We start from the raw sequence: 19,026 nt of genomic DNA on the forward strand, positions 1-19,026 counted from the left end.
TACCAATCGGGATCACTTCCTCACATACAAAAAAAAAATACAGAAGTTTAACAAAATCAAAGGTTTCATTCGCAAAAAGAAATTAAATAGATATAATAGCAAAATAGAAATAAAACTCCAAGCTCTACGGCTTTTGAAACCAGAATTTGTATTTTATTTACGCTTATTGATTATTTACATGATAACCATGAAGCACTGCGAGTTTCGATACACAGATTCTCCGAGTGCAGCCTTATTTGAAATAGGTTTATACAGGTAAAACAGGTATTTTAGATCCCTACAACTATTAATAACTCCACCTGTACATCAATAAGGCTGTTCTACATGGATAACCGGGTGACGCTCTTAAAAAAAATCATTAAATCTTCTACCTAAATTTTAATCAACCAGTGACAAAGTGTGCAATATTTGCGAAAACACACGACAATTACCTACGCCCCAAAAGAAGGCTTACTGCTCGGGGGGTGACCTTAGAGCGGATGTTTTTATGGGGTTTGCGAATAGTTACCTTCACGTAACTTCAATAAAGTTAACAATTAGCATAAAACTGAAGTTTGATAAGAAAATGTTTTATCGAGTAGAACTCGCCCAGCAAAGACGAATTGCTCACTAAATCAGGTGATTCACCAATTGAATGAGTAACCTAATTGTTTTGTAACGATTCACCTATATCTGTCTGCCCTAAAGAGAGTTAAACACGAAAATTTAACTACAAGTTTTTGGTATATTTATATTCATATTCATTTCTCTGGTTCGAGAGCACGACTACTTTTGTATTTTGCATGGTTCGTATTGGAAATTGTCACTCTAAAGGAGACCTTCAAGCCATTTATAGATGTTTAAAGAATTTCTGCAGCGCATCTCTTTGTAAATAGTCCTTTAAGATCCCCGTTTGAAACTACCAGTGGATACTAGCTTTCACATCTAGAATTGTGTCCCACGTAAAATGCATATGATGCAGCCCTTTTCGTCTGTGTTTTCGAGTATTTATTATATCAAAATTTCAGAATAATTGAGACATGAACTAAAAAAAGGTCCGTTACAACAAAATAAAATGCGATTTTATGAAATACTCGATTCGCATGACTTGAAACAGATGTTGTTTCATATTGTGCTGATTACTTGGAATACCCTTAGCAAGTTGATCTCTGGTTATAAACTTGCAAGCAAACATTTCAACAGGGGGTAGAATCATATTGATGGGATCCCCGCGGATAAAGCACTGATTAAATCTCTCCTGAATAGAGATTCTAAAGCAGTCATACCTCCTTCAGCGCCCGGAGAAGGGCGGGGATGGTAGATATATAACGCTTGGTTTTATAGAGTCATTATGTAAGCCGCTCCTTTGTTATTTCTTCCGTCCAATGTTGAATGTCATTTCTTTCATTCAAGACAAATTTAATCATATAAAAATGATTCATGTTTTCCTTACTTGATTTAAATCAGCCGATGTAAATGTGTTCTTTCTCACTCCAAATTATTCCGTACTGGGGTGAAAAAATCTTGAATCTACCATCTAAGTATTAGTTAATACTCCCGTTACCAAATTTGGTCGCGAGCATATTGTAATAGCTTACGCAAACCAGACGATAAAGCCCTAGAACGTACAAGAAGGGCGTGCTATCTGACCAGATTTGTCATCCACTATCGATCCCCCTTTCTTTTTCGTTATTACAACGACTTTGAAAATCATCAAGTAATTAATATCGATAAGTTTTATTAAATAGAAAATCCACTAATTCTAGAAAATCTCCAGACTTCTTCCCATGGGAGAACATTATCAGGGTACCGCTTTTTAGATTTCTCAGACAAAACATAAATTTGTTGTTTTAAGGTGATGTTTGTTTGCGTGGGCTCGAGTTTTTAATGCAAGCCTTCTCGAGCCGTCCCCATGTGGTATTAATCAATAGGTGTTTTTTGGTAGCGGATATAATACGATTAGAGTAATAATATCGCTAAGCTTTATTGAATAGAAAATGCACTTATTCTAGAAAATCTCCAGACTTCTTACCATTGGGTAACCCCATCATGGTACCCTTTTTTTAGATTACACTTCAGTGTAATGCGAATTATTTCACAGACAAAACAGAAATTTGTTGGTTTTAAGGTGATGTTTGTTTGCATGGGCTCGAGATTTCAAAGCAAGCCTTCTCGTGTCGTCCCCATGTGGTATTAATCTATGGGTGTTTTTGGTTGCGGAGATAATACGCATCTAATATCGTCATCAATATTTAACTACACCGCCTCCCGAGTGTTATATTTGATGACTCAGCAAAACCTCCCTCCCGTTGATTAAGTTTGTATATACCTATTTTTCTCGTTTTTCTTCAGCCAAGATTAAGAATATAAATTTCCTATCCTGATAAATCCAAAGATTGTTTTTTTGCCGAGCACGTTAAGCGTCGATTTTATGTATAATATACATAATTTATATATATTTATTATAATTGATTATGTATTTCACCGAGTCAGCAAATCTGATGGTAGCTTCAATAGGTGTTATTACAGCTACCCCCCTCTAGGCCCAAACGCGAGACCCCATACTTGCTTCTCCAAACCAGCCAATGGAAATGGAGCACAAACACATATATGACCACGAAAAGGGCGTGATATCTGATCAGGTTTGTCATCCTACATTCTTTTTGGTAGAGAATGACTAATTTTCAGTTGAGGTTGGTCCGTTCTTATTTTTGGGGCATTTTAAAGCTGAAAATGTTCTTCATTTCAGTGTACAAAAACATGGTACTTTATGGAGTATCAGAAATAGGATTACACATGTTCAGTAACAATAATATTTATGGTTGTTATTACGAACAAATATGATTCTGCATTTTAGAACGCATCACACTAACAAAACAATATTTTTCTGAGGCTTGGCAAGTTCTTAGAATTTGGCGGAATCTCGGGCTGCACGTTCTTATAAAAAAGGTTCTTAAAAAAGTGTGTATATATTGATCTTCCCCTTTCATCTTCGTTATTACAAGGACTAACAAAGCATCAAAAGTCGTTGAGCATTATTAAATAGAAAGTCCACTAATTCTAGGAAATCTCCTGACTTCTTCCAATTGGGTTACCCCACCCGAGGCACCCTTTTTTAGATTACACTTCAGTGGAATGCGAATTATTTCTCAGACAAAACATAAATTTGTTGGTTTTAAGGTGATGTTTGTTTGCATGGGCTCGAGATTTCAAAGCAAGCCTTCTCGAGCCGTCCTAATCTATGGGTGTTTTTGGTGGCGGAGATAATACGCATAATATCGTCATCAATAATTAATAACACCGCCTCTCGAGTGTTATATATTGACTCAGCAAAATAACCCTCCCGCTGATTTAGTTTTTAATATGTTTTTTTTCTTCAGCCACGAAATAAGAATCATGTTTTTATGTCCTGATAAATCAAGAAAAGCGTCGATTTAAAGAATATAGTTATTTATTCCACCAAGTCAGCAAATGTGATGTAGCTGTAATATTTGTTATTACAGCTACCCCCCTCTAGGTTCAATCGTGAGACCCCATTCGTATGTTATTCCACCATACCCAATATCCACCCATTTTGTCAGATATTAAAAAGTTGAAGTAAACCCATGTATGTTTCCGTAAGATTAGAACTCTCCTAATTCGAATCTTTATTTGGATTTTTGATAAACGAGATTCTAATATAATAATGCAATTCTATATCATTCTAGCTGCTCCCTTGAGATCCACATAGTCGCGATATTTCTACCTCTTGCTTATGGAGAGCGCTAGATGGCACTAGATATCAATTCTCACAGAAACTTAAACATGGGACCTCACTTTGTTTTGCCTTAAACAATGATGTTCACCAGCTTCGCCCAAATCACACCCGAGATAGTTGTTGCCTGATATTCAAGAATTCATCATCTTGTTTGGAAATAGCGCGTCAATCGTTTGGAGCGGTCTTAATAGACCTTTTCGCGGTTACTTGGTAGGCCTGTGGTTTTACACCAAAGAGAGGCTCAAACGGACAAGTTTTGGCGGCGGGAATGCAGCGGCGTGTGCGTCGGGTCGTTTTAATATACAAAAAGACAATTATACCCAAAATGCTGTTCTTGGACGTGAGTGAATGATTAATACAAGTTTCACTAACCTTTTTACATACTTCAATTTTCCGTGACCTTCGGCCTTCGGCTCGAGGTGGTAAAACCGCTTTCATATGACATCGCATAAATGCGAACATATAGATAAATCTTAGAATTATTTGCCTGGTATTGTTGTAAAACGATAAAGTAATAATTATTTAAAACTTTGAGCCGCATATCGACGATTTTAACGCGATTTTAACAACGATAGAAAAGGTTTCTTAAAAGTTTGAAACAATTTGTAGACTTTCTATTTTAGCGCAGCGCTAAAATGGAGCCTCGATGATGTAGGCTTGGTTGCCGGAGCAATTTATAAAAAATCCAAGATGGCCGCCTTTTAGTCAGGTGACCTTAGTTTCCATGGTTACAAAATACATTGTCCTTTTCCGTTTCACAAGACAAACTAACTTGAAGAGTTTTATGCATTTATGCCTAAACCCCTTGAAGATGCGCCATTTTAGGTGATTTTGCCGTATTTTCTCTAGAACCATGCCTTAGATCACCTGATGGCCACCAATACAAAGTTAACCATGCGACGCGCGCTACCGTGGCCACCAAGACAAAGTTAACCATGCGAGGCGCGCTACCGTGGCCACAAAAAGTCTTATACAAAGTCTTATGAAAGTTAGGCAATTACAGTCTTTTTTACACGAACCTAATAACTAGGATTCCGTCGTGTTCTGATGTTCAATCGAGCATTTCTTTGTCTGGTTTGCTTGGTTGATTGCGCTCTAAACCGCTTAAACGTGGAAGTAATAGACAACTACAAGTGGTACATCAAGTTGGATGGAATTGATTAGATTTTTATGGTAGTAGAACACCATAAGTTCTCTCTTTTAAATTTCAATGAGCCGGCTGGTTCGACCTCCATTAAGCGGACACCTCTATATAACGGACACCCTCGGGACCGTGAAAAGTGTCCGTTATATAGAGGTGTCCGCTTAATGGAGGTCGACTTTTTCTCGATCAAATTCGAGAGTAAACACATTTTTTATTGACTTTAACTACCTTAGAGTGCATAACTAGCAGTCTTCGTACATTTTTTGCGCAATTTTGATATTGCTTGAGAAGCGATTGTCTACAGCATTTGGTGTACTGTATAACACCTGAAACAAAACAATGGCGAAGTGTACACGAAGTTACAAATCATGAAGTCAAAAGGTAGAGACTGCGATCCCTATTTAAAAAAAATATCTACCGTAGTTTGCTTCTTTTGTCCTGCTAATTGTAAAGAATACAGAATGTCATTTGCGCGAGCAAAAAAAAGAGACAACAACATGGCGAAAGATAAATTACAGAAAGAAGGGTTTGAGGTTGCATAACACAAGGACCAAGCAGCATTAATGACCATTTTGTCATCACTTCGAGCTGTACAAGTCTCAGCGTATTTTGCTTACTTTTTGTAAAATAAAGTTTCTAAGCAAAGTGTATCGTTAATGGTTATGTCGTTTGGCCGGTTCCATGAAATTATTATAAGAATTCTCGAAAAAGGTAACCACGGTGTCCGCTGAATAGAGGTAAAAAAGTACAGAGATTTAAGATAGGACCGTAAAATGTGTCCGCGTCTGCTTAATAGAGGTGTCCGCTTAATGGAGGTATCATTTACTGAATTTAAGTGGCAAAAAAATCGGGACTTTGGATGGTGTCCGCTGAATAGAGGGTGTCCGCTTAATAGAGGTCCGTTATATAGAGGTTCCACTGTACTCATTGACAGAGCTTGGGCTACCTGTGTGGCTGACAAGAGCTCTTTAAAAAATCTATTAAAAGTCCAAGTCCTTGACTAATCTGTCTGGTGGCACGGTTATCTCCGGTGCCACCCACTACTCATGTTCTGCGCTATCACAATCTCCTAAACCTGATTCTTATCGATAATTGTGAGATAACGTAAAATGAGCTGCGATAAGGATCCTGCCACGGGATTAATCTGGCGCGCGCGCAAACGTTTACGAACTTCAGGACACAGCATGGCACCTATTGAATATTTCCCACAAATTTGATACAAAATTGAAATCTATCATGGCAGGGTTGTTTTAAAAGGCGCATTGAAAGACATTACAGTGTCTTTCATTAGCTCTGCCAGCACAGCTCATGAAGAATTTATTTGCGGACTCCGGTTTGCGGGATAGCTGTAGCCCTCGGGGAAAGTGTGATTGATTGTGGGAACAAGTCGAAGCATTAGCAGATGACCTTAAAGCTAATCAAAACCATAACACTCTGTATCTTTTTATAAGAACGTCTCATTTACCGGTGAGGCTGGGCCGTTCTAATTTTTGGAGCATATCCCAAGGCTAAACAGACACAAGCTAAACATATTTAACACCAATGAGGTTTTAAAAAGAGTTACAAAAATGATAAGTAGCCATGCTTTGCCCTTTTAGCATTTTAGAATTCGTTGAAATATCAGAGTGTAAGTTCATATAAAAGAGGTTCTTATAAAACAAAGAGAGTGTACTTTACTAAAAGCAAAGCCGATGGCGAACGTCTAGAAATGTCAGTTCAAAAGATCAAATTGTCTATTAATAGGCGGATCGGATAATAACTGTCTTGAGAGCGCTATAGCCACAAGTCCTTGGGCAAATGTGTGCCTGTTTGGAGGTACCTCATGGCCGCGCGTGCGTGTGTACGTCAGGGTTATCTACAGGTCGACCTAACAGTTATAATACGCTATTTTACCAGGTCCGAATCATTAGGACATCGCGACCGGTGCCTGAAGAGGACAGAAGCAAGTCAAGACAAAACGTGAGTTATTTTGCACTAGTGGTATCAGATAGCTAAACGGAGAGACATAATAAAGCGTCGTGTATCGTATGCAATGAGTGAAAAACCTTCGACATAAGGTGTCGGCAATAACGGTTTCAACAGTTATGCAATGTGAACAATATGGAACAAAATATTTAAAATATTTGAGGACTTCGTTTCAGTAAGAAAGAAGTAAAGGAAAAGTTAAGACATTTGCGGGGAGAATACTTAGCTAGATATCGTAATATTTGCAAGACTGAACGATCTTAACGATCATACGATTACAATCTAGAAAAAACAATTTAGATAAACGCGGAACGCCCATAACACGCCCATAACGTATATTAACAAACATATGCCGCAAACTTCGCCAAAACCGTCTAGTTTATTTGTATATATACAAGTGATCTTCGCTACTGGGTAATTTACAAAAATCAGATTCACAGAACTACTAGAGAGAAAATGTTCCTGAAAAAAAAATTGTCGACATGTATTTTTTCAAAGCCCTGAAAATGTTAATTTAGATAATTAGGGGAATAACTGGAGGGTTTTTTATTTCTTTAACGGAAAAGATAATATGTATTGTGTCAAAAGAGGACCACTCAATGTATGTTTTTTTTTTTTTTTTTTTTTTTGAGGTCTATTATCAAGCTAATTGCTTTCCTGATGATAAACTATTCAATGTTTAGTCTAAGCTAATACTTAAAGCCAAATAAGCTGAGAATATTATTTTGAACTCACTGTTAGCCCGGAGGTTTATATAGAATTATAGTTTAAATTTAATAAATTTGTCTTTTGTTTATTTTTGGCATTTTTCTTCAAAGGAATTAACAACGGGTAGAAGTATCCGATGACATGATAAACATACCAAGAAATCTCTGCTTTTCTTTTACTTGGTACAAAAAGAACGAATTATAGTAGATGAGGTGTTAAGTATCAACTCCTATAGGTTTGAATCATGTTTCGACGCTACGCAGTAAAGTTGATCCAATTATTGGAATGTCATTTAAGCATTGGAATGCGCTTGTCTAGCCATACAGCCCAAAGTCTCCAGGGCCAAGAATAGCCACTCGTGAACCTTCCATACACAAACCTTTCGGCACTGGAGACCGTAACAGACAAATAAGTCACGATATCTCTTTTCTATAAACATAGCCTTAGGAACCTCAAGACCGTAAAAGACGTAAGCGTCACAATGGGGCTTTCTTTTAACAAACCTTAGGGACTAAAGACCGTGACAGACATATACGTCACAGTGGGTCTTTTCCATCAATAAATACTTGGGTAATAAAGACCCTAACCTACGTATGGGTCACAATGGGTATTTCATGGAGATGACGACGGCAAGGAAGAAGATTCTAGCATGAATTTTATGGTAGTTTGAATAATAATTTACTGTAAGATCCCAAGTCAAACAGACCTTTGTTGTTGTTTTCATTTACTTTTGGAACAGAATATCAATATTTGGGTGACCTTCAAACCCGCTCGGTCAATCTCTTGGAGGCCTGGGTCTAAGGACTTTATAGGATTAGTAAGGAAAAGATTTGACCAAGCGAGCAAGTTTTGGTAAATAATTTTTGCCGCGAGTCGCAAAGTGACAGGAATGAGTATTTTTCACCATGTTTTCTGGAGATCAGGGAGCGGGAAAACTTTAGCTCTTCTAAATATGGGCATCAATGCCCATATAAGGCAATACATACGAAGGACACTATCCGTGGGGAATAAGTTTGATATTGTAATAAAATCTCGAAATTTTATTCCCAACGCTCTTTTACCCTTATCATTCTCTTTTCACCGTTGGGAGATAAAAGTGACTTAGCAGAACATGATTCAAGCGTGCGCTATAAGAGTGCGGTAACTTGATTTAAGCCGATTTATCGGCAAAGGAGAGTCTCTTATCTATAAGCCGGTTAGAAAACATTGCACTTTAACACTAAGTTTAGTACATAATCGGATATAAACTGTGATTTAACAGTTGTAAATTTTGAGATTATTGAGTGGCCTATAGTAGCCAATGTGGAAATGCACGCACCATTTTTACCACTTGGTTCTCTATGTGAAAGAACCCTAGTTGTTCTCACGGATTGTGTTTTGCCAAGATGGCAAAATGGCTGCTAATAGAGAGCATAGGCATGGTTCTAGGGATATTCCTTTTATTGCGCACGCAATGAAGGCCCAGGTTTGAATACCGGCTCTTGTCTTTTTTATTATTTCTAGCTCATTCGTCTAATTGGACTTAGACGAAAGTATTTCTTCTACTTGACAGTCAGTCGGATAAGGCCACTATAACATATTTATCTCATCATCAATATCCAACTCGACTGTATCAAGCTGAATCAAACCCCGTCCCGGCGCAAATTTTTACAAGGCCCCAGTTGTAGCTCGGTCTAGTCCTCCACAGGAATTCCACACACGGGCGAGAACTTAATAAATGTGACGTGCTTTACGAAATTTGGCTCAATTTTCTGTCTGACAATGGAACACTGTATTTATGCGTCCTTAGTCTGTTGGTCCAGCGGCTATAGAAGAATTCGAAACGTTACGAGGGGGATTGTGTCGAGTTGATTAGCGAACAGCATGTTGGGATAACTTTAGGAACGCAATTCAACATAGCGCCGAACGATGCCATAGATTACGTTGTGAATCTAGCTTTCATTCAGTATCACATCGGCGTTTTTACGACGCCATGTTGAATCGCGTTCCCTAAAATCGTCCCAGCATGCTATTCGCTTATAAACTCGACCCAATCCCCCGCGCAGCGTAAGAATGGCGAATAAAGTCCATTGCGGTAGCCTTTAGATATATGTTTATTGAAAACCATTGGCAGTTCATTTACAATCAACTGAATCTGGGATGAAACTGAATAAAATTAACTGGGATCAGTCAGAGACACATACTACTAACAAGACATTATTGACGTATTATTTAGAGCTGACCAATACATTTGCATATTTATAAAAATAGATTTTTTTCCTGATGAGCTTCTTTGGCCCCACATAAGATTATTGGCTGAGGCGTATCAAATTCTTGAGAAAACCAGACTGGTTTCCGCTACAATATCTTCAAAGCAACAGATGTTGCAGTCGTTTTAGAGTGACAAACTGTGAGAGCTTAAGAAACAAAGCAAAACTATAGCATGCTCCATACTAGCACAAAGCATTTACGTGTAATGTATCTTTGAACAATTAATAGCGGAGCACCTTTTGGGGCTTGATTCATAAGCTATGAATGCGTACGATTTCTGGGTAAACAAAGTCTCAAGTTGAGTCAACACACCAATGCCCTGGTATCCATAAATTGCGTGGTATACGCCGTCGTGAGAGCTGGGTGGGCGCAAATTTAACGTCTTGAAAGAGTAGATAAAACAGATTCAGTTAAAGAAGCACTGCCAAGAGAAGCCGCCGAAAAGGGAAAGGTACTTGGACGCTCAATTTTTTTCTCTACGACGCATAAAATGAAATGCTGAAAAATTGTCTTCTTGCTATCGGGAAAAAATTCCATCGCCATGTTTCGGGCCACCGAGTTCACGGACAACACAGGCATTCCGCGCCTCCAGTACATTTAACCACACACACCAAATTGGTCAAAGACTAAATAAGCTAGTACGTGTGCTGTGCTTGGTAGTTTCAAGTATAACGTGACACTGTTATTTGCGTGACCAATTATCTGGAATGCACTTATGTTTTTATTGGTACAGCTTTAAAAGTGTTTATCCGGTTATCACCTAAAATAACACTGAATAATTCCGTGCTTTTTGGATTATACTACAGTAAACTAACGAGTATCCAGCCTCAGTAAAGAAATACCGAAATGAGGCGGTGTTTCGGTTTCGAAAGGTGCAGTTTGGTAATTTTGTTTTCGTTGTGGTTATGATAAGACCGGAAATCGCATTTCTTGGCAAGATAATGTCGCTTGACCTATGATAAACGAAAGGCCAACAGCTTAAAATTATCAAGACTTAGTATATTGTCCAAACATAGAGAAATTAAGTTGAAAGCGCCCGTGGCGTAAATAACCAAACCCCCTGCGGTTAATATAAGGAAGCGAGCAAAGAGCTCTGCGGTTTTTGATCTACGCCTGATTTGCGCGAGCGAGGTGTTATTTCCACAATGGCGATCTAATCACCGCAATTAATCAATGACCGATGTTTCAACGATCGAACTCGTGAACGTCTTCTTGTAACATGAGCCCGGATAGATTTGGTGTGGAGTTGTGTGCGTAGGTAAGAGGGAATATTTGATCATCGTTCTGTGCTTGTGACAGCTGCAGTTCGACTTAACCCGGGATAAAGCGTGACCACGATCAGTACCTGTTGGGAAGAAAACGTAAAAAGGGACAAAGCAGAAAAAAGACTCCCTCAGGGAATCCCTGATAACTACGGTGAGTAAGAAATGCTAGCCATCCTGAGCAGATTTCACGGTTGAACTCTAGTGTTATAAAAACAGAAGAGTGGCCCAGAGAGTATACTAAACGAAACTAGTTATCAATAACCCATGCGCGCCATTTTCAGCTTTTAAAGCTCACCTTAACATATGCCGAGTAGCGAGCACAATGGCTGCATATATTGACAAAAGTACTCGCAAAATCGCTTAGTTTTTAACAAATTATGGCTACGTGTTTATTATTGTATGGCATGGAAGTAACGTTGGGCATTTTGGCGGGACAAAGGTATCAAAACGTTTGATACAAATTGGCCAATAAATATGTAAGTGGGAGACAAATTGTTTCATTGTTTGTAACAAGATTTCAGTGACATTCATCTGATTAACGTAAATTAGTTTACCCTCGTTATCAACATTTTACTGTCAACATTTTACTTTTGTTCTAATTTTGTTTAATATTAGAAAACCAATGTTTGTTTGTGGATATAAAGCTCTAAATTCATTTTTTTTTAGAAGCAACTTTATCGTTATAACATGATGGCCTTACTCTATTGTGAATTGATTTGGCCAAGAAAAGCTCGCCGAATTTAAAACTTTACGATGTCATGCAATATTTTAAACATTTGCTTTTAGGAAAGAGGATTTACCAGTGAAAAAAATTATTATATACCTTTAGAGATACCTTAAATAATCTCAAATAAAAAGCAAAGTTTTTAAAAAAGGGTAAAAGTTATCGTTTTAATAATATTGCAAAAAACTTTCGCGAATCTCAAAGTATGTACTCAATATTGTTTTAGCGACCTTGACTTCTTGTAACATATTTTAAGAATTAGTTCATAATTTAACAAGTATGTGTACCTTAGTGAAAACAAAAACATGAGTTGAATTTGGTGAAGGTGATTACATTGGCTGGTCTAACGCTTGCTAATATGACTAATGTGCGCTCAGAGGTACCTTCGTTAAAGTATTCGTCAATCACCTTATCAATTAACGCGTAACTCCCATTATATCAACGACGAGAAGTGAAGGGAGGTAGACGTCATATCTATTTCTTATCTTCCTAAACTGTTCATATAACAACTTAAAAACTATATTTACCGAGCTTATATGCACCTTATTTATATAGCTTCTTTGAAACCAACCTTATGGTAAACAAAATATACGCCTATTTCAACAATCGTTTTCAATAAAATGGAAACGGCAAACGTCGAAAGAAACCCGAAAGACTCAGATGTATTTAATTATTTTTCTAACGAACGCATAGCAAATATGGATCAGTCGTACAATGATTCTTTTAAGGTAATTTTGATCCATATTAAAATGCCTCAATGTCTGGCTCTAGCATCGCTGGAGTTAATTTCTCATAACGACAGTTATTTCATACGAGTAATCTCAAAGGGAACTGCCATTTGAGATTACTTATTACATTAGGCATATTTGCACTGACAACGTTTTTAATAAGTGCAGTTGTATAAATTTTTACTAAATATATAGATTTAGGCACTGCCTAAAAGCGGAGCCAGCATTGAACACCTTTTGTATTGACTGATCGAAGTATTTTTGGGGGATCTAGGGTCCTGCTCTTTACTGAGATTTATTGGACCAACCAAATGGATGCAGGCCTTATTCAATAATTTAAATTATGCAGTACATCAAAGTTAACAAACGCAATTCCTGGTGTAAATATGGCTGTCAAAGTTGTCAAGAGTCTAATAGTAAATTCTTATTTCCCCACCATAGAAGTTCCATTATGAATATTCTTATAATCAAAACAATACTCCGACAAGCTTTGCCCTTGTGCAGAATATGTCATGGATGTAACAGCATTTCAAAGAGTCCAAATAATATATTTAGACTGTTTAAATGCCATTGTACTGTAATTTGAAGGTATCAATTTAGTGGTGATTCTCTCCTTTATTGGACTGAATATTCAGAAAAATGTCTGGAAATTAATCTCCTTTAATGCATTAGAATAAAAAAGCCCAAACTGTCGCGATCTCGTACCAGAACAATGAATAGAATACACCAAAAACTGGAAATCGACTCTGCCAAATTTTCGTCTTTAATAGTCTGCCCTGAAGAAGTCTTATTAAAGACGAAAATTTGGCAGAGTCGATTTCCAGTTTTTGGTGTATTCCTTTAATGCATTACATATTGGTGCACCCACCCTTTACCATATAGTGGCCTTGTTGTTGTTGGCCTACTCCAAAATGAATGCAATGGAGAAAAAGCAGATTGATTTTGGAAGCAAACCCTAAAAAAATACATCTAAGACATCACTGACAGTGCTAAAATGCTAACTTCTAATTTCAAACCAAACCCTTTCATTGATCTATGTTTGGGGTAGAGAGGAAACAGCAAAGAATATCAATTGACTAAAAAAATAGCCGACGGGAGAGGAGAAATAAAGGAAATCGACTCAACTTGAAAGGTTTGGTGAAAAAAATATGAGAATAATGAAAATAATTTGAAAGGGCATTTATTGACATTTCCCCTTTCCCATTATCTTAACCCTTCCACAACCACAGGCATCTAAAGAGGCCAAGCCTATGCTATCCAAGCTATGTGAACATAGCTTCAAATTCTATTATTGAAACAGAACATGGTTGTTGCTTAGTGTTATATAGTTTAAGTATCTTGTCCTAAAAAAATCTTCCCTCATAAAAGTCCCATTAATGTACATTTGTAAAGCTACATTCTGACAAGATTTGTCCTTACAAAGAACAAGTAATGGATTAAACAGGATTCCAAAGATATTATATAGTGTCAGACACAGTTTTAGATGAGATGCAATACTGAAGTTTCCATGTGGTGATTTCCCATCCTCATGGGAATTAATATCTACAAATATACATCCAGTAAAGCATTATATTTTGGTGTTTTTAGAAACCCTGGGTCCAACCATTCCAGTTAAATAAAAATTAATCTCTAAAATAAATGTAATGGGAAAGAGACTTAGAAAGGAAATCCTAAAAAAAGATATAAGTGAAAGTACTAAATGAAAATTTCTAATTTAAAAATCAAATTTGTTCATTAATTTATTTTTTGTGTAGAGGGGAAATAGCACATAGCATCAACTGCATAAAAATAGGAGAAGTAGGAGAAGTAAAAGAAAGAAATTTGACTCTTCTTTAAATGTCTGAAAAGAAAATATAGCAATAATAATTATATGATAATTATATTCAGTACTTTCCTAAAATATTACCATTATCTTTAGGTTGATAAAAAAACTGTTTTCTTTACAGATTTATTATTTAAAAAGCAAAAGTTTGTTTTTAGTTTTATATTATATAAGTATCCTGTTCTAAAAAACAGGGGTTTTTGTGGGGTTTTAGACCACTTTTTAACCAGAATATGTCAAGAGGGGTGGTGGTATTGACTGTTTTTTACTCTTAACCTGGAAACACTTTAAAAAAAGTCTAATCCCCCACCCTTTTCTGGAACCATGGATGTGGGGGTACCAAATGACTAGTGAATAAGAACTCCCTTACTGTTCTCTTCAAGACATGGTTTTTAATTCCCATGTCTTCCAGTCTTTAGTATCCATCTTGGCCCTCAGGTAGTTCCTGGTTCATGAAAGAGTGAAAACAATTATTTATTATATCTTTCAAAACAATCTTTTCATCAAGCCATTTATAATCTAACTAATTTTCCACAACTATTCGAAAAAAAAATAAACACATGAGATGCAAGATGCAGACAATAACAACAATACATATTGACAATAGGGGTTGATTTTTTTTATCCTCGGTAAGGAAAATTTCTCTTGTAAGTTGAATAAGTTGCTGTATCTTCTAAGGATATGTATCTTCTTAGGACTAAGAGCACAGGATATCAAGACAAGAACGGTCTTCTTTAGCAGTATTTGACAAATGCAACACGATATTGGTTAGCCTTTATGAAATATCCCAACACAATCAATCTGCCCTGAAGAAGTCTTATTAAAGTCGAAAATTTGGCAGAGTCGAATCCCAGTTAAAACGAAGAATGCCAAAACAAAAGCTGTTATGCTCAAATAATTTGATTACTAAATAAGTACTCGCATTCTTAAAGCAAACAAAAAGGACAACAAAAGCCCAATAACTGTCATATCCTCAATAGACAATACAAATCGTCGTCCGAAACTCACCTTGCATTGTTTTTTTTTTCGCTTTCTTGTGTTTGTGCTCGCTTTTTAATGTAAACTGCTACTTGCTTAAATTTACTAGCTAAAACCAGATAAATCTTGGCGTGAATGAATGTCAGTAGATCTCCTCTAGTTGACTTTATCCTTAAGACACACAATTTGAGGCAAAATAAATAATCATCGCATAATCGACAAGAACTTTTTCCCTTGCTCCGTGCTTGTATTTAGTCGCCAATTCGGGGCCGAGTGGGGCCTGGGAGTTGCGCGGCTGACTGACTGGCTGGCTGGCTGGCTGGCTGGCTGGCGAGTGACACCACAGGGTACCCGCGCGATGACCACAAAAACCAAGTCGCATACCTATACCATATTTCTATGCCTATGGAGCTACGCGCGCGGCCTGCGGCCGCGCTTGGCCCCGCTATAACCCTGAAAAAATAATTTAAAAACACTTCCAGAAACTAGCTCTTAATTAAACGTTGCTAATCAAGAAACATTACATTTAAACACATTTTGTCCTGAAAAGAAATTTCATTTCTAGTTTCTAAGTGGTATATTCAGTTTTGCAAAGCGTGAACAATTCAAAACATTTTTTTTATTGTGTGAATTATTTTCCACTATCACAGACTTACAATGCAACTTGCCCATTGATGGTCTTACCGAGTAAAAAACACAAGTTTGCGTAATCTGCTTTCTAATAACAAAGTTGTCCAGTTATTCAAGAAGATTATTAACCATACATCTTTCATACCAGGCGAGACAAATAATCAAATCGGCTTTCGTTTAGTTCTAGTATACAGATAACCTTTGGCTTTGTAAAACACACCCTGTCGGAGCTGAACAGCGCTTGGTTCTAGAACTAAATTAGGACAATACGCTTGTAAGAGGAATTTTCAGTTTTGGAGGTATTAAAGGGTGTTGGCTCCTTATTTTGAGTGTCATAGTGTTCACAAAGGATGGGAATCCGAAAAATCCGACCCCCATCTTTGTTTTGGACTAGAAAGTGTCTTCATTTAAAAAGAAATAAAGTGAAGAATATTATTTTTAAGGGGAATCATTTCGTTTGCCCTCTCATTCCCACACGTTTCGGTTCCTGTTGTTTCGTCGCTTATTACGGTGGAGCCCCGTTAACACAAAACCCTCGAGGAATACGTTCAAGTATAAGTGGGACCTGAAAATGGGGAACTTGAAGTCAGAAAATTAGTCTCGAACTCGAGGTCAGCTGTAGCTAATAGTGGGGAGCTCGAGGAAAGTCATAGTTACTATTAAAAATTAATTGGAAAATAAAATTTAAAAAAAATGAAAAAAAAAAATTTTAATGAAAAAAAAAATCGGGTTCAGAGCCTTTAACAAATATAAGCATAAAATTTCCACGTGTGTGACGATGAGTTCATTTGATATTGTTGTCACTTTTAACCCGTGTCCTTTAACAGTTACTTTTCAGCTTTCAAATTACTTCGAGCAGACACTGCAGTGACGTAACAACCTCAGGCAAAATGCTATTTGTCTGTACCTTGTACCTTGGCCCAAGGGTGCCACCATGATATTTAGCATGTACTTTAACTAAGGTGGTCCGGGAATAGTCCATACACTATTCATACACTTGCAACTTGTCGCGGCTTCATTCTCGCATAATATCAACACAAAAACAAGTGTGTTTCGCTGAGTCGTATGGCGCCCTTTTGACATCGAACATTTGTGACCCTAAGTGTGTTAGTGCAATTCACAAATTTCGACATTTGGAAGATCGGCTTGACAAAAGTTGCAGATAAGGGCTAATGAATAGATTCCACCGCCTTACCGAGTTATGTTGGCAATGCGGGCCGCTGAAATCTTGACAATACGCTAAGCTAGGATTAGCTGACGCTCACTGTAATAAATACTATGTAGGTATTCGATCCTATTTACTTCTTGTCACACTAGAAACGCAGCACATATACTGTACATAGATTAATGCGGCTCAAGGGGTGATTTTCTGTTGAGAAAGCGGAAGGAGATCTTCTGGTACGATTTTTATAAGGTAAGAAAGAGAAAAGCAAAAACACTTGTACGAAATTCAAAACCGATATTAAAAAAATGTTGACGGCATTGAGTCACGCGCTTTTGATAACCATTGTAGAGTGTTAACAAATAAACGTGAAGTTAAAAAAAACATCTCTAGTTCAGGTTGGAAATAAGTGAGATAATTGATTTTGAATTATTCTTATTAATGTGTCTTTAAATAAATGGAGCACTAGAATTGTCTTTGACTTGAGACTGAAAAGGCCTATATAAAATCGCTGCGAATTCTTTGTTCTTTTTTCTCGAATAAATTAAGGCGTGTCTCCTCTTAGGGGGAATGGGGAGAAGGGGAAAGACAAAGCGACAAGTGCTCTGGACGTTCATCAAGCGAGAGCCGTCCACACAGCCTACGAGCGGGGATCGTGGATTATTTGCTAATTTTCATTTAAACTGACGGAGTGGATTTTTAAACAGTCTACTACGCTCAGGTCACGTTGCAGCTTCTAAAATAAATATGTCGTATATTGTTTAGAAGAACATGATAAATCTGGGCTAATTGTGTAAAACGCCGAACAGCATTATCTCTATAAACGCTTCATTTTCGCAGGCGTCACATTTCGTAGGCTTACCGAGTTTAAAGAAGGTCAAAATACGCTCCCGCTCAATACCAGAGTTACAAAAGGCATCCAGTTATCGAATAATTCAAGCGAGTAACTGGGAAAGCTTTTAAACAAATATTTTGAATAAAGTATCAGACTTCATGGATGGTTATTTAAGGTTCTCTTGCAAATAGACCGTTGTATTTTCAATTGTTGACAATAACAAAAGAGTGGCTGGTCGACATTCTTTAAGTTACACAGCGCTTAAGTAAGGTGGCCTTTTTCAAGTAGTCGAGGTTATAAATGGGCCTTACGTGGTTATTTGCAAGCGTTTGTTCTTATAGGTCCTTGAGAGAAGAGGGTTTATAGGGTGTAGCTCTTTAACGTCTTATTCTGCGGCTTGCGTCATTGCTGGATGATATCATATAGAAACATCACGTTACATGAAGAGTAGCTCAAAACCTGTTCAATAGTTTTTATCAGTGTTTCGTTGTATACATGGCTCAAGCTTAAAGGTCCTTAGTTCATGAAGGGTTATTTAATATTACCGAGGTTAATAAACATAACTACAGTTTTCAATTCAAAGTAATACCTCAAGATCAAGGAGACTCAAAGCAACATACAGTTTAATTTGTGTGGTTTATTTTGACCAAAAACACAATCGTCACGACTTCTACTTGGTTGTGGCGGATCCTTAAAAAGTCTTTTTTTACATTATTATGGCGTTAAAAAGGTATTGCATTTGAGGGAAGGCTTATTTTGCTTTAAGCTATCTTTTTGGGCTGACAAAGTGTTTGTGCAAGTTCAAGCTGATATTAAATTTTGAAATTATAGGCCTTAAAAAGGTCTTCAATTCGTTCTAAAATCTTCTTAAAGGAAGGATATTTTTGTAAATTCTAGATAGTAAATGTTTTGCTTAGGCAGGTTACGATGAAAACTATGTCCTCAAACTGCCCTCATTGTACAAAGGTATAGTTAATCACTATCCTGGTGCCATAAAAAAACGCTCAAAAGTGACAATGATAGGTATCAAAAATAAAAATTGATATAAGCTACAGCAGATAAACGTAAAGAAAGACACA

At 37.1% G+C, this 19,026-nt stretch overlaps 1 protein-coding gene across 10 annotated transcripts in view; it reads left to right on the forward strand.

The window, feature by feature from the left end:
* LOC5511185 (cartilage oligomeric matrix protein) overlaps positions 1 to 19,026 on the forward strand; it is a 45,026-nt gene that overhangs the window by 2,917 nt on the left and 23,083 nt on the right. For 5 of the 10 annotated variants that reach the window (XM_048727434.1, XM_048727437.1, XM_048727428.1 and 2 more), the window contains exon 2: positions 6,777 to 6,839. The exons of 1 other annotated variant lie outside the window; for it this stretch is intronic. The gene's annotated coding sequence lies outside the window, so the exon portion shown is untranslated. Of the gene's footprint in view, positions 1 to 6,776; positions 6,840 to 10,044; positions 10,255 to 10,661; positions 11,220 to 16,722; positions 17,365 to 19,026 lie in introns of those variants that run through there. 4 more of the 10 variants (XM_048727429.1, XM_048727431.1, XM_048727430.1 and 1 more) reach the window with 4 other exon arrangements.

This window comes from Nematostella vectensis, chromosome 5, assembly GCF_932526225.1.
Source record: "Nematostella vectensis chromosome 5, jaNemVect1.1, whole genome shotgun sequence".
NCBI lineage: Eukaryota > Metazoa > Cnidaria > Anthozoa > Actiniaria > Edwardsiidae > Nematostella > Nematostella vectensis.